Source organism: Azolla caroliniana, unplaced genomic scaffold, assembly GCF_043228905.1.
Source record: "Azolla caroliniana isolate FFs.n. ecotype wild unplaced genomic scaffold, voAzoCaro1.0.p SCAF_9, whole genome shotgun sequence".
Lineage (NCBI taxonomy): Eukaryota > Viridiplantae > Streptophyta > Polypodiopsida > Salviniales > Salviniaceae > Azolla > Azolla caroliniana.
In genome coordinates this window covers 762657-776849 of record NW_028230444.1, presented here as the reverse complement: position 1 = coordinate 776849, position 14193 = coordinate 762657, and positions in this window count along the sequence as shown.

Below are 14193 nucleotides of genomic sequence, written 5' to 3'. Positions count from 1 at the left end.
CATGAGCTAGAATTGGAGCCGATGTAAATGCCTTTTTAAGACTCTCGAAAGCCACGTCCGTTTCTTCAGACCAAATGAACGATTGTCCCTTCCTGGTAAGTTGTGTGAGAGGTAGAACGATCTTTGAGTAATCTTGTATGAACTTCCGGTAAAAATTGGCAAAGCCTAGGAAGCATTTCACATCCCGCACCAAACGTGGAGTCTGCCATTCTACCACTGTTTTGACCTTAGCTGGGTCCATGGAGATGCCTTCTGACGAAATGATGTAGCCGAGAAATTCCACTTGGTTGCACCCGAAACTACATTTTTCCAGCTTTGCATACAGACCATGTTCTCGAAGTCGTTTTAGTACTAATAGTACATGAGAATCATGTTCTTCTTGGGTCTTTGAATAAACCAGTAGATCATCCAAATAGATGATCAAACAATCATCCAATAGATCTCGGAATATATCATTAGCCATGTGCTGGAAGACTGTCGGTGCATTAGTGAGGCCGAACGGCATGACCGTATACTCGAAGTGCCCATATCTGGTGCGAAACGCGGTCTTCCATTCGTCTCCTGGTTGGATCCGTACGAGGTTATATGCTCCCCGTAAGTCGATCTTCGTGAAGAACCTGGCACCATTGATCCGTTCTAAAAGACTTGAGATAAGGGGAAGAGCATACCTATTCCTGATTAAAACCTTATTCAGGCCACGGTAATCTACAACAAGACAAAGTGATCCATCATTTTTCTTGACGAAGAAAATGGATGCGCCATCTGGAGATTTCGAATGTCAGATGAAACCATTTTCCAAATTCTCCTCTATATAGGCCCGAAGGACTTCCAACTCGGTTGGTGACAAATTGTAGATCGGTCCCCATGGCGGCTCTTTTCCCGGTTGTAAATCGATGGGGCAATCGTACGGTCGATGATGAGGAAGTGTGTTGGCTTGTACTTTATCGAACACATCGGCGTAATGACAATACTTCTCGGGAAGTTGAACGGTGGATCCTTCTTTAGTGGTGTTGGAGGGGTTTATTGATATTGCAAAGAGGAACATTTCCTCCTTGTGCCCTTCTTTACGCAACTGACGTAGCGAAATGATTGCCATCTTCTGAGTTGACCCTTGGGTTTGTCGACACCGGATTTCTCTTGTTCTCCAATCTATGTCTGGGTTATGTAACTCAAACCACGGTAATCCTAAAACTATGGGATGTTCTGGGATACTAATAATATTAAATGATACTACACAAGCTAAGTTATCTAGGACAATATTAATGGGCTCTGACTCTTCTATGATATTTCCAGAAGCAATGGGACGTCCATCAATGACTACTACAGAGGCTGGACACTGGAGTTTTCTTAGGGATATCTTATGAGCTTGAGCAAATTTCTTATCCATAAAGCAAGAGTTAGCTCCGGAATCTAGGAGTGCTAGGACATGTACTAGAGGGGTACTTTTAGTACTAACTATTACTTGGGCTACGAACACATCACTAACTTGCTTAGAGGGAATGGAACCACTAATGGGTTGCACAGATCTAGGGTTGTCCAACCAAACGGCTCCTATTTTGGCTGGACTTAGTCGTTTAACTCTTCTTCTAACTGACTAAGGACATCAAATCTGTTTGCTAGATTTGGGCTATTAGTACTTTTAGGACTATCAGATATCCCTACTGAAATAGGCTCGAGTTTAGTACAATGAGAACTAGCGACTATTTGGTTTACCTGTCTTCTTGGCCTATGGGGGCAATTTATTGCAATATGTCTTGGTCCACCGCAGTAAAGACATAGTCTATTTGTACGGCGTCGCTGCTTTTCTTCTTCGGATAATGGCCCTCGACGACGTGTAGTGTCAATCTCCATCGGAGTCAGAGTATTCGCTGGAGGCGCATTATATGACTCCCTCGGAAAAGGTCTTGCTACCATTGAGGCGTAGGTGGGCTCTGATCTTGCCCTCGGCATCTGTAGTTGTCGTTCCGAATGTTGCTCAAAGAGGCGGTTGTCACATCTCACCGCGCGACTGATTGCTTCTGTTAAGGACTTTGGCTCTTCGAGGAAGGTCAAGAGTAAATCCTTGACGTCGTTGCGTTGTCGTAGTGTAGGTTGCACACTATGTGGAAATTATATTTTTGTCCCTCCGGATAGAGAATGGAGTGCTCGGTGAGAACCGGAAGAAAACGGCATACCGGCAAGGAGGAAAAACGGCATACCGGCAAGGAGGGAAAACGGCATACTGGCAAGGAGGAAAACGGCATACCGGCAAGGAAGAAAACGGCATACCGGCAAGGAAGAGCCGGATAAAGAGACATAAATGTAAAAAGAAAGGAAATACTCACTACTGCGCAGGGCGTGATTCAAACTCTGCACCTCCACGTTGACAAACCCCAACCTTACCATTACATTAACTTATCTTAAGTGTTTTAAATATAGATTTAATACGTATAAGACCTTTATTTATGCATACCTTTATTAAAAGGTAAATCGTGTATTTTTTTAATATATGAAAAAGAAAAACACGAGACACTAAAAATAACTCATGCACATCTAGCGTGCATGAGCCCTATACTTAGGAAATAAAAAAGCATCACATGCACATTTTAGTGGACATGAACACTTTTTGTAAAAAAAAAAAAAAAAGCATGAAGCCATGCTTAGCTCTTCCTTCCTTATATAAGGAGGAGAGAAATATATAAAGGGTTGTTGATTATTTGGATTAAGTATTAATCAATACAAAAATTATTCGTGGGATTCACGATTTATACATCTACTTCTCTCTTAACACCCTAAGTACCAATTAATATAGTATACTCGTGTGATTCACGAGTTTCTTATCTTTCTCTTCGCTATTTATTCATAATTAATCTTTATCTCACGAACTTCTTTCTCCTAGTCCAAGACCTCTGTGGTTCCCACCCGACTCACGCAACGATCCGGAGCCGAAAGGCACGACAGCGTAAACCATAACGGAATTGCTCCATCAACGCTTGATCATCCCAAGGGATATCGGCGACGAGTAGGCGAAAATCTGCAGCATATGCAGAGGCTAGACGGTCACCTTGGCGTAATTGCCGAATTTTGTTGATTGCGGTCCTGATGCTGTCAGTATCTCTGAAACATGCTTTAAACTCACCTAGAAACTCTTCAAAATTGTTGAGTAACGGGGATTCCTTTTCTAATAGTGGAACGAACCATGCCAACACTGAGCCACTTAACAAAGTGCCTACTAAACCCACTCGTGATGCATCGGTGGGATACTGGGAAGGATACATTTGAATAACTAATCGTACCTAGTTAAGGAACCCTCTAAACTGCGATCGCGTTCCATCGAACTTCGTGGGAAGGCCAATCTTGGGTTCTTTATGAATCCCTTGTGTTCCGCGCCCTTGTTGTTGCATCGTTATGATGGTTGCTTCGAGTTGTTGCACGCGTAACGCAAGTTCCCCATGTTGTTGTTACGTTTGCTACTTTTCGAAGGAGATTTGCTGAAGATCCCCCAACAACCGTTGGTTTTCTTGTTCCAAAGCATGGAACTTCTCTTTCAAGCATTGAAATTCCGAGAAAACAGATTGATATTCTTCAGCGCTAACAGTGGCCATGGGATGAAAGAAAAGAGGAATAAGAGATTAGTAGGAAATGAGAGAGACAGAAGGTAGCAAAATCGGTTCAAACTGTCAGGAACAGTACTAAGACAGAGAAGGAATTAGTACTAAAAGAAGTATTAGTACTAAGAGAGGTGAAGAACTCTCGAGAGAAGGAAGGAGTGAGTGAGAGGGAGAGAGAGAGAGAGAGAGAGAGAGTGATGATAAGAAAAGATATATATTATGTGAAGAAAATGTACAGTAGCTAGGAGGCTTAAGACTGGCGTTGAACCGATTTGGTTCGAAATAATGCCTTGTGCCTCCTTTTATATTGCTCTCAGGAGTAGTCCTAAAGCTTCTAGAATGTTCCAGAGAAATCTGAATATACATCAATTTTCTATAATAAAACATAAATGAAAATAATATTCTATGTATTACAATGTATAGTCTAATGGTCAAGAGCTCGACCCATGTAGCATAAGGGCATGGGTTCGAGTCTTGCCATATCATGACAGTGGCAGAGTTAGGGCACGACGAGCAAACCAACAAGGACCATGAGCAGAGAGACTCGGTCGACCAACGAACCCACCCGGCCGAAGCACTCAACGAAATAGCACCGCAGGGAACGTCCGAGGAGATGTCAGCCGAGGAACCAATAGGTGAGGAGCAACAAACCACTCGACCAATTTCGTTACCAAAGCGGATGACTCGCAGCAGTTGACGAGCATCTTGCACATTTTCGAAGAAGAATTAAATGCAGATTACACATTCTCGATTCTTTCAATTCTTTTTTATTTTCGATTCTTTTTCGATTATTGGCCGAAGCACTCAACGAAATAGCACCGCAGGGAACGTCCGAGGAGATGCCAGCCGAGGAACCAATAGGTGAGGAGCAACAAACCACTCGACCAATTTCGTTGCCAAAGCGGATGACTCGCAGCAGTTGACGAGCATCTTGCACATTTTCGAAGAAGAATTAAATGTAGATTACACATTCTCGATTCTTTCAATTCTTTTCGATTTTCGATTCTTTTTCGATTATTGGGTTCAACGTGCAAGGCACTGTCCCATGGGCATGGCAAGTGTTAACCAGTGGACAAAAGGGACAAAGTGGGAAACCAACGAAGAAAGCCATACAAAGTGTGAAATGAAAAAAAGGGGGGGCTGAGTACCACAGACATCTGAACAAAGGAAGCTGAGCAAGGTAAAGAGGGCATACAAAGACAATAAAAGTGACATTAGACCACGATTAAAGAGAGTGAGTGCGTCACCAATAGCAATCGGAGTTTGTACCTGTATTTGTATAATCCATTAATCGAATATACCTTCTTGTGGGTATATCAAGAGTCTTTTCTTTTAATCTAAAATATAAGTAACATATGTGTATTAACCAAAGGTCTCTAGTCTGTTAGTCATGTCCCATTCGAATGGGAAGATATCCATAACGATATGAGTGCAAGCACATATACGATGTATTGATCTAACAACAATTTCAGCAGGGTGTCGTGACTCCAATTTCCTTTGCACCACAATACCTTGATCCAATTTCTCAGGAGGAGTAATCAAAGGTGTCTCTCAAGAGGGAGCAACATTCATTGAGTTTTTCGATTAAGGTAATTGATGGGCTAAAGTTAGGGACAATCTCAATGGTTGTGTAAAATTAAAGTAGAACCGCCGGGAAGATTAAGAAGTTCTACCTCTCCAATGCTAATCATAGTGCAATGTAAATAGAAGCATGAATAATGATGGTGAGAGAGATATTGTGTGTGTGTGTGAGAGAGAGAGAGAGAGAGATCACCCCTACATTCCACAATGGTATCTAGTAAATTAAGATACAATCCATGGTGGTATCTAGTAAATTAAGAGAGATATATATGAAGTAATAGAGAGGTGAGGAATCGGGTTCGAACCTAAGACCTAATTATGATGAACGAGAGAGAGTGAGTGAGTGAGAGAGTGAGAGAGAATTCAAATTTTTATCGTCCATAAAGAGGCTAGTTTTGAGAGAGAATTAGAATTAGAATTAGATTTTTTATCATCCATAAAGAGGCTAGTTAGGACTTATGGGACCTAAGAAGGGGTAATAATACATTTAAGCACAAAGTCTCTATGTGCGAATAAAGCCTACACATATGAGCTCAACCTTCTAGGTGGTGTCTTAAGTATGACACTTAAGTTATCACTCCCTCTTAGTATGTCAGCATATCTTGAACTAATTGCACTATATGTCCAGCATGTGAAGAGCAAATGACATTCATCCTCTACCATGCCTTCATTGCATACTTTACATGTCTTCAAATTCATTACATTGTGATATTATCATGATGCAACTTCAATACCTAACTTGTGAGATCGAGTGTGAAGTAGTGTAAAGGCTCTACGCGCATTACTACTCATATTGGAAACGAGATGAGGTTGGATACGATCAATACGCATGCTTGCTTTATATTGAGACCAAAGTTCAAGGTTGACATTTGCAATGTAGTATTCTAGCTTTGTCCTCTTAGTATCTTCCCACTTCATCCTCAATGATTCCACCAACCTTTCCTCAATCATTACATAATGCATAGCATCGCCCGAAAGTTGTATAAGATCATCCACACCCCATTTCTAAATCATTTCCTTATGTCAACAACCCAACCGAATGAGAGAATCTTACTCTTATGATTCTTTTGTAGCGTACATCCAACATTCCAAGCAAGATGTGGTAATCGATGATTCAACATATTCTTGACTTTTGTAATGTATTTATATACTCTTTGGAGTGTCAATATTTCTATAGGTTGAACACCTGAAAGAGCATAACCTAGTAAGAGGTCGTGCATTTAACTCCTAATTGCCTCCTTAAAAACATCTTTTGAATTTTCTCAATCTCATTCCATGCATTAAGAGACATGGTGCCACCCCATACTTCTACTCCATAAAACAATGCCACCATGGCATTGAACAACATTAGTTTTACTTCCCATCCACAAGTATCACTTTGGTTACATTAGTTCTCCAAAAGGTAATACAATTTCCAACCGGCTTGGAGCCTAGAAACAAAGCATGCACTCCATTTATTTGTGGTGGGTACATCAACACCAAGATATTTAAAGCTTCAAACAAATTGCATATGTTCACCTCTATATGTGAGCATAGGGTAATGATGAGTTTGGATGGTTTGCACTACCATCATTTTTGTTTTCTCCACATTCACTGCTAGTCCACTACTATAGCAAAACTCTTCTAATACCCCAAGTAAATGTTGCATACTATCATTATCATATGAGAAGAGTACCACATCATCTGTATATAGAAGTAATAAGATAACATGTTGCATCAATTTGGGGGTATTCAATTCTTCTTCTCTTGCAACCTTATTCACCACTTCTAATTTATCAATACATAAGCCAAAGAGTGTGGGTAATAGTGGACATCCTTGCTTGACCCCCATGTTACTTTAAAAGTGATTTGAGAATCCACTATCCATTTCTAAGGGGGGGAGGAAATCTCTAATTGCTCCAAATACATATTTGTAAGAAATTTCAAATGGTCCATTCACTCAGAAGCAAAATCAATAAAAAGACCTTCAATCCATCCCTCAAAACTATGGGTTAAACACACAATTATGGATGAAGGGCTACCCATACTCTCTTTGTTTGTGCCATGGTGGTGGTTTAATTGGTATGGACAGATGTACCAAAACCATGATGATTCATGCTTCATGGTTTACCGTATGTATCAAAGATACATTTTCGGGTTAACTTGACCCTTATGGCTATTTAAATACATTGCCCATACAATATGTATGTATCCATCAACACACACAGAGTGCAATTTAACATGTAGTATCCACAACAACTGGTGTGGTAGCAATTCACTTTTTTTCGAGAGGTCTTTAAGAGGACGATGAAACCCACCAAAGACATAAATACCAAAATCATTGGAACAAATTGAGAATATAAATTGTATGTAAACTAACTTAGATTCTCTCCAATAAAATTCCATAAACCGTTGTAAACCCTTCAAATGGAAATGTTGGAGTAGTAGATCAAAGTCAATAAACCCTCATACACAAACCCTCAAGCCCTAATCCATGAAGAAGATGTAGAAGAAGAAGATAAACCACAACCAAAAACGCCCAAACTCTTGACTTCTCCTCCCAAAACCTAGAAACCCAAAACATGATAATCTCACCAACCCCTTCTCGCTCAGTTTTCCTTTTATAATGGAGGGAGAAACCACAAGAGAAAACCCTAGGCGCCCTCTTTTTAATGTAATTCACCACCAAAAAAGGATGTCCCTTCTACATTTAGGCTCCACTAGGACTCAAATTTGCCCCATATTTTCCCAATGCTTTATACTTTTATCTCTTAGGCACCACTTTCTTTTTATCCAATTTTCTTATCCTATCACTAAGTTCTGCTAGCCCCTTGAACTAACCCTTCTTTTTATCTACTTTTCTCCCCTTCCTCACCACCTGTAAAATTGCGTAAATGACGACATATTGTTGGGGTGTCTTGCACCATCACGACACCCACCCCCACCAAAACCAGTACATCCTTCAATATGTACCCAACAGAAACCCACCGATTGCATATATTTTCCACCAATGCATTGTCAAGCTCAACATTTTGGTTGCAACAAATCTTGCGTCCTGACCTCGACATCTATCTATATCTTCCCCCGAGTGTTATGAAACTCACAACTAGTTGGACTTCATCTTGCATTATTCTAAAGCATTTCAAGGCTTCACTACCAAGCCCATATTCTATCCCTTGATTAGGACATGGATATTATGAAGGGATGCTAGCAATCAAGGATATGTATATCTATCCCTTGATTAGGACATTCCAAGATACTATGTTATATTCCAGACTGGAATTTGCTCCAATTACTCTTTTGCCCTTTCTCCCCCATGCATCACACTTTTTGGAATACATGTCCATAAATGCAATTTCCAGAATTATGATGCCTTTCTAAACCCTAAACCCTAGCATCATATTCTATTTCTTCTCCAATCTCTCACCATCCCATAATTCCACAAGCCTTCAAATTAGAAACAAGGATTCTCATCACATTTGGACAAATTCCTGCATCTTGTATTTTTTTGCCTGAAGCATTTCAATGCTTCATCTCCTAACCCATGTTGAGCACATCCGGTGATGAAGGCATTACAGGAAACAACATTGCGAACTGGAAGTCGTTCAAATACATCTTTTGCTTTCTTTACAATGAATGCTTCCACAAGCTTTTGAGCTGTGGACAAAAATGTAAACCTTCGTGTTCCATCCGATTGAAACAATCAAGCACCTTCCCACAGTCACATGTAAGCATACTTTCTGATTAATATATTCCTTAGAATAACACCTCAGATCAGAGGTGCATTAAAGACTTCTTGAGCTGCAAGTTTCATCTCCTTGAAATAAAGAAGAGCTTCATCAAAATGTTCAAGGTCTGCATACCCTGAAATAATCAGTGATGTCTAAGAGACCATATTCGGTAATGGAAGTCTATTGGACACATTGAGTGCCTCTGTGAGAAAGCCACATTTGTTTTACATAATCACCAAGACAATCCAAACATAAAGATCTGTGTCTAAAAATCCCCATCTTTCAATATCAGCATGGAGCTGATGGCCCTTGTTTGTAGCACCAACATTTCCACAAGTGAATGTGTAAGGTGTTTTAAAAACCATGGGGTGATAGAACATGTCTTTTCGTTATCTCTATTTTGGATGTTCATGAAAGCTACCACAAGGCCCTTAAGGTGACCGAGTAAATGCGAAACAATGTTGCCCTAAATTGTAATCTTCACTTTTTTTGCAAAATATATGAGCTAGATAACCTATTTGGCCATGCCAATAGACAAATTTGTTGGAAATGAGGGTGTGTATGTTTGTGTGGTGCTCTATCTTATATCACCTCAACATCAAGTATATAAATCAGGAAATCGCATGGAAATATATGTGTGTGTGTGTATATATATATATAATATATATATCGAAGTCCCAAAGTTATTTTCACTTAGCACAAGATTAAAGAAAACTATGGAAACCTATCTCATGATCTATTTTGATCATATACATAACACTAGGTCCCCACCTTACCGTTTTCATTTAATTTCTATCATCGAACCCTCCATGCCATCACAACTACTCATTCAAATTATCTTTTATGCCCAACCAATTCTCTCCAAAACACTTTCGATATCTCTAAGCCCTTAAACGCCTTTTTATTTCTTTAATACATTTCCTTGTCTCAAATGCCTTTTTTTATGTGATTGAACTTAATGTCATAGAATCACAGACACAAAAGAAAAATGAGATTTCCTCATAAGAAAGACTATGTGCAGTGTGAAAATTGTTGGAATAGGGTGCAAATAATCCCAAGGTTTAGTTTGTTCCAAATTATCGTTGCTTCAATCAATGGAATCTACATGAGATGATGCAAAACCAGTAACTTATTTGGTATACGGTTTTATCAACATGAATATTAGTGTTATGCATTCTTTCATAAATCATTTGGATCTATTTTAGGAGAACTCAAATTCTTTGGCATTTTCTACAATAAAGTTATCCCTTTAGTCAATGCAAATCTCATAAAGACTCATATCAATTGGTTAGGGTTTAGGGGTTCAAGGATGGCCCCAAGATATTGAATTTTGAGCAAAGGGGTTTGAATTCAAGCTATTATTATTGTAATGTAATACAAAGTTGAGTCAATTGCATGTGCAATGTTTTCGACATCATTTGTACTCCTAACCATATATTATCTAAATGTCTCCATATCGTGTAAAGAAACTTTTGTATTTTCTTCCATTAAAGATGTGATCGTGTATTACTATAGACTACTTTCATATCTTGGGCACACCGAAAGGTATTGCCACTTGGTAGTTTAGTACTTATCCTCATGTCAAAATACATGCAATATCCATGTAAAGATTTCAATCATATCTTGAATTATTCTTTCGCTCTCCTCTTCTCCCATATTATGATTTCTATAATTTATTGGTTTGATTTATCTCCATATATGTCTCTATCTAATTCCACGGATCTCTTAAATGACATGTAATAATTCTTGACTTATCCATTTGCTTTGATCTTTTCCCATGTGATGATTTCTATTATTTATTGATTTGTTCTTTCTTATGGCATTAGTCAGACTCTTTAGATGGCCCAAAACTAATGCAATAACTTATTTTTACACTCCTCTACGTTCATGATGTTTTATTCCCATATAATGTGGATGTTATGCAACACTTACTTCTTGTATTAAAAAACCTTTTATCAAATCGGCAAGCTAACTATTAATATGGACAAAACAAAAATGATGACAATAAAGGCAATACAAACAAGAAACTATCACATTTTCACATACAAGGGAGAAATAATCCAATTGTGCAAAGCTTAAAAAATCTTGGTAAAGTGTCCCATTGACATGTAGATGCAATGTGTGATATGAGTTTCTACTTGAAGCAAGTTGGATTAATTATTATAGGTTTGAGAATTATGTAAACAAAGTAATATCAGAGGATGGGACATGAGATTGATGTTATTCAATGTTTGGTAGTTCAAGTATTGTTTTATGTATTCAATTAGGAATTATTAAAAATGTGTGCTTAGCCTATAGATGTTTTGGTCATGCAAACACTAGTATACAAGTATATCGTTGACCACGAAGTGACAAGATGCTAAAATGTGATTATTTGAGTATTACGTTGTGAATTGTAACAATCAACATTGGCCCCAATTCAAGGTAAAAATGTTAGAACATATCCAATTGCATCTTATTATCCCCATGGCCATTTTGGTCTTAGAGAGCCCTTAAACTTCTTTAGGGTTGCTCATACAAGTGTTGAGGTAGCATCATGGCATCATCAAACGAGTATGAAGATATGCAATTGAAAATGTTGTGGAGAATCAACATCACTTACTTCATGCATGCTCATCATATAAGGTAATTCTCAAGGTCACATACAAACTTATATGTTTATTCAATCCTATTGGTCAACATTGGAGTCCTCATGGATGATAAAAATATATATAATCTCCCCTCTCTCAAGGTATCTCGCATATCGTATGTGAAGCATGCATTGGTTGAAACACAAGATTTTTAGAAACTAGAAATGCATTGAGCAAAGGTGCCTAGCCTCATCATTGTAATGTTTTTAGCCTAATCATTTCGTCATGTATGCAGAATTCTACCAATGAAGAATATTTTTTTCAAAAAAAAAAGGTGCCTAGCCTCACCGGATAGAAAGTGTCCTTTTTTCATGAGCATTTGAATCTAATCTTTACATTTGTGATCACTAATTAAAAAGGATTTGTACCTATTCATTGTGTCTTTTTTTGTTTATTTATAAGTGACGTTAAGCTCAAAATGCCACATACCAAAACAATAAGAGCATATAGACAACTCTTCACAAAATGCTTGTCAAGTCTAAGCTAGTAAACATATTTTACTATCTACTCTCTATTTTAAGAAGAACTCCATGACTCACTTAAATGTCATTGGTCATAAGAATAGACTCCATATGTTTATTGCTAAGTACATATGATTGCCAATGACGCACTTATGTAGATAGTGAACCCTATAAAGCAAAGTGTTTATTCTTATTAGAACTCAACCTTGTTAATAGGAATCGGCAATAGTTTGGTGGTTTGGAGGTTCAGCTCGGTTTGGTTCAAGCTTGAGCTTTCTTCAATGACTTCATTGCACAATATATTTTTAAGTATGATTTTTCCTTGTTATGCCTTTAGGATACTTTGTGAGTTGTAAACTACTCCATGGTTGTACAACGAAAATAAAATTTATTCCTTCTACCTCCTTCTTCACCTCTTTATACTTTATTACATTGACTCTCTTTGCTAGTCAATAGGACCACACATGTGAAGCTTCGTTTCAACTAGCCAACCATGTTTAGACCCAAATGAGTATTTATCATGAAAATGAATGATGGTCTTACCTTGGAGGATTCAATTCACCGAAACCTCTTATGTGAGTCCTTTAAAATCTTCAATAGGAGATCAGAGAGTGTAATGCATAATAACCGTTTTCCATTACTTGTCCATATTTTTAATTGTAGGGAAAAGTACCAGGATACCCCTGGAAGTTCGTCTATTTACCAGAATGCCCCTAGAAGTTCCAAATTTACCAAACTACCCCTATGTCCAAAAAATTACACTTTATAAAGTAATTATACACTCAAATCTACAAGCCCTATTTACTAAAGATGGAAGAAATGGACACGAACTAGCCCTATTTACCAAAGATTTGAGTGTATAATTACTTTATAAAGTGTAATTTTTTGGACATAGGGGTAGTTTGGTAAATTTGGAACTTCCAGGGGCATTCTAGTAAATAGACGAACTTACAGGGGTATACTGGTACTTTTCCCTAAATTGTATTCTAAGCCCTTGGTGTGGGCTCTATATTTATCCATATATACAAACATTGTAAACCTATCTCTCCATGATGATTATTGGCATCTTCTTGCTAGTTATTTCATCAAGATTGTTACTTAAAAGTGAAAAGGAAATGTATGCTTGGTTTTGCTAACTTCAAATAATTACGTACAACTTCATACCAGATTTGATAGACTTTACTAAAAATTTTCAAGTAGGTTTGATGCGAAGTAATGCAAGGAGAGGCAAATTTCACTTTAACTTGTCGATTCTAGTGAGACTAGCTTGGACATGTCATCAAGCCCATTGGTGCACTCTAGACCTATGTCCTCAACATGTGCATTCTAGGTCTAGTTAAAAAACTCATTTTATGCAATAGCTTATTTTTATTCAATATGTTGATAGAGTTGCATATTGCATGACACTCCTCTCCCTCCCCCAAATTTGATGCACTACCTATCAAAGCAAACAACAAAGAACTTAGCAGAGAACCTTGTGAACTAGATGCAAAACAACAATGACCATAAATGTTTGTGAGCATTTCCTAGTCCACAAAGAAAAGAAGCAAAATAGCATGCGGAAAATATTGAAAAAGTGAGATTCAAAGGCCCGAGGAACTATAGAAATATACAGCCATGTCACCTATGTTCAAGACAACCTGTTCTATCTATCTTGTTTGAAACACCCTGTTTCTCTTGGTTGTATGTTCTATCTATCTCGATTGCAATCAACTTGCCCATAATAAACCACGTTTCCTAGAAAAGATGCATGATTTCTAGGAGAATGTAGGACCCAAGCTTTCTCTATCTCGGTCACAATCATGTTTCTTAGAAAAGATGCTTGATTTCTAGGTGATGCAACTTTGCAAGCTCTCTCTATCTCAATCACAATCAACTTACCAACCACCATATATCACTTACTCCTGCATTAATAGATCAAACTAAAGTATTAAGATGGTTATCTCAATTATGATCGGCAATATCTATACATTCATTTTTCCTTTCAAATTTGAGCTTAAGAGGGCAAGTTTTTTACCAGGTATATCTAGAACTTACTGATTTGAGCTTAAGAGGGCAAGTTTTTTACCAGGTATATCTAGAACTTACTGATTTTGAGCCGAGCACGCTAATGTTGACTAAGTCTATCTACATATGGGCTTAGTGGCTAGTTTTTTTTATCGCTGTGGAGATTTAGACTTTTTTTACCAAGTCTATCTAGATATTTAATTTCTCATCGTGC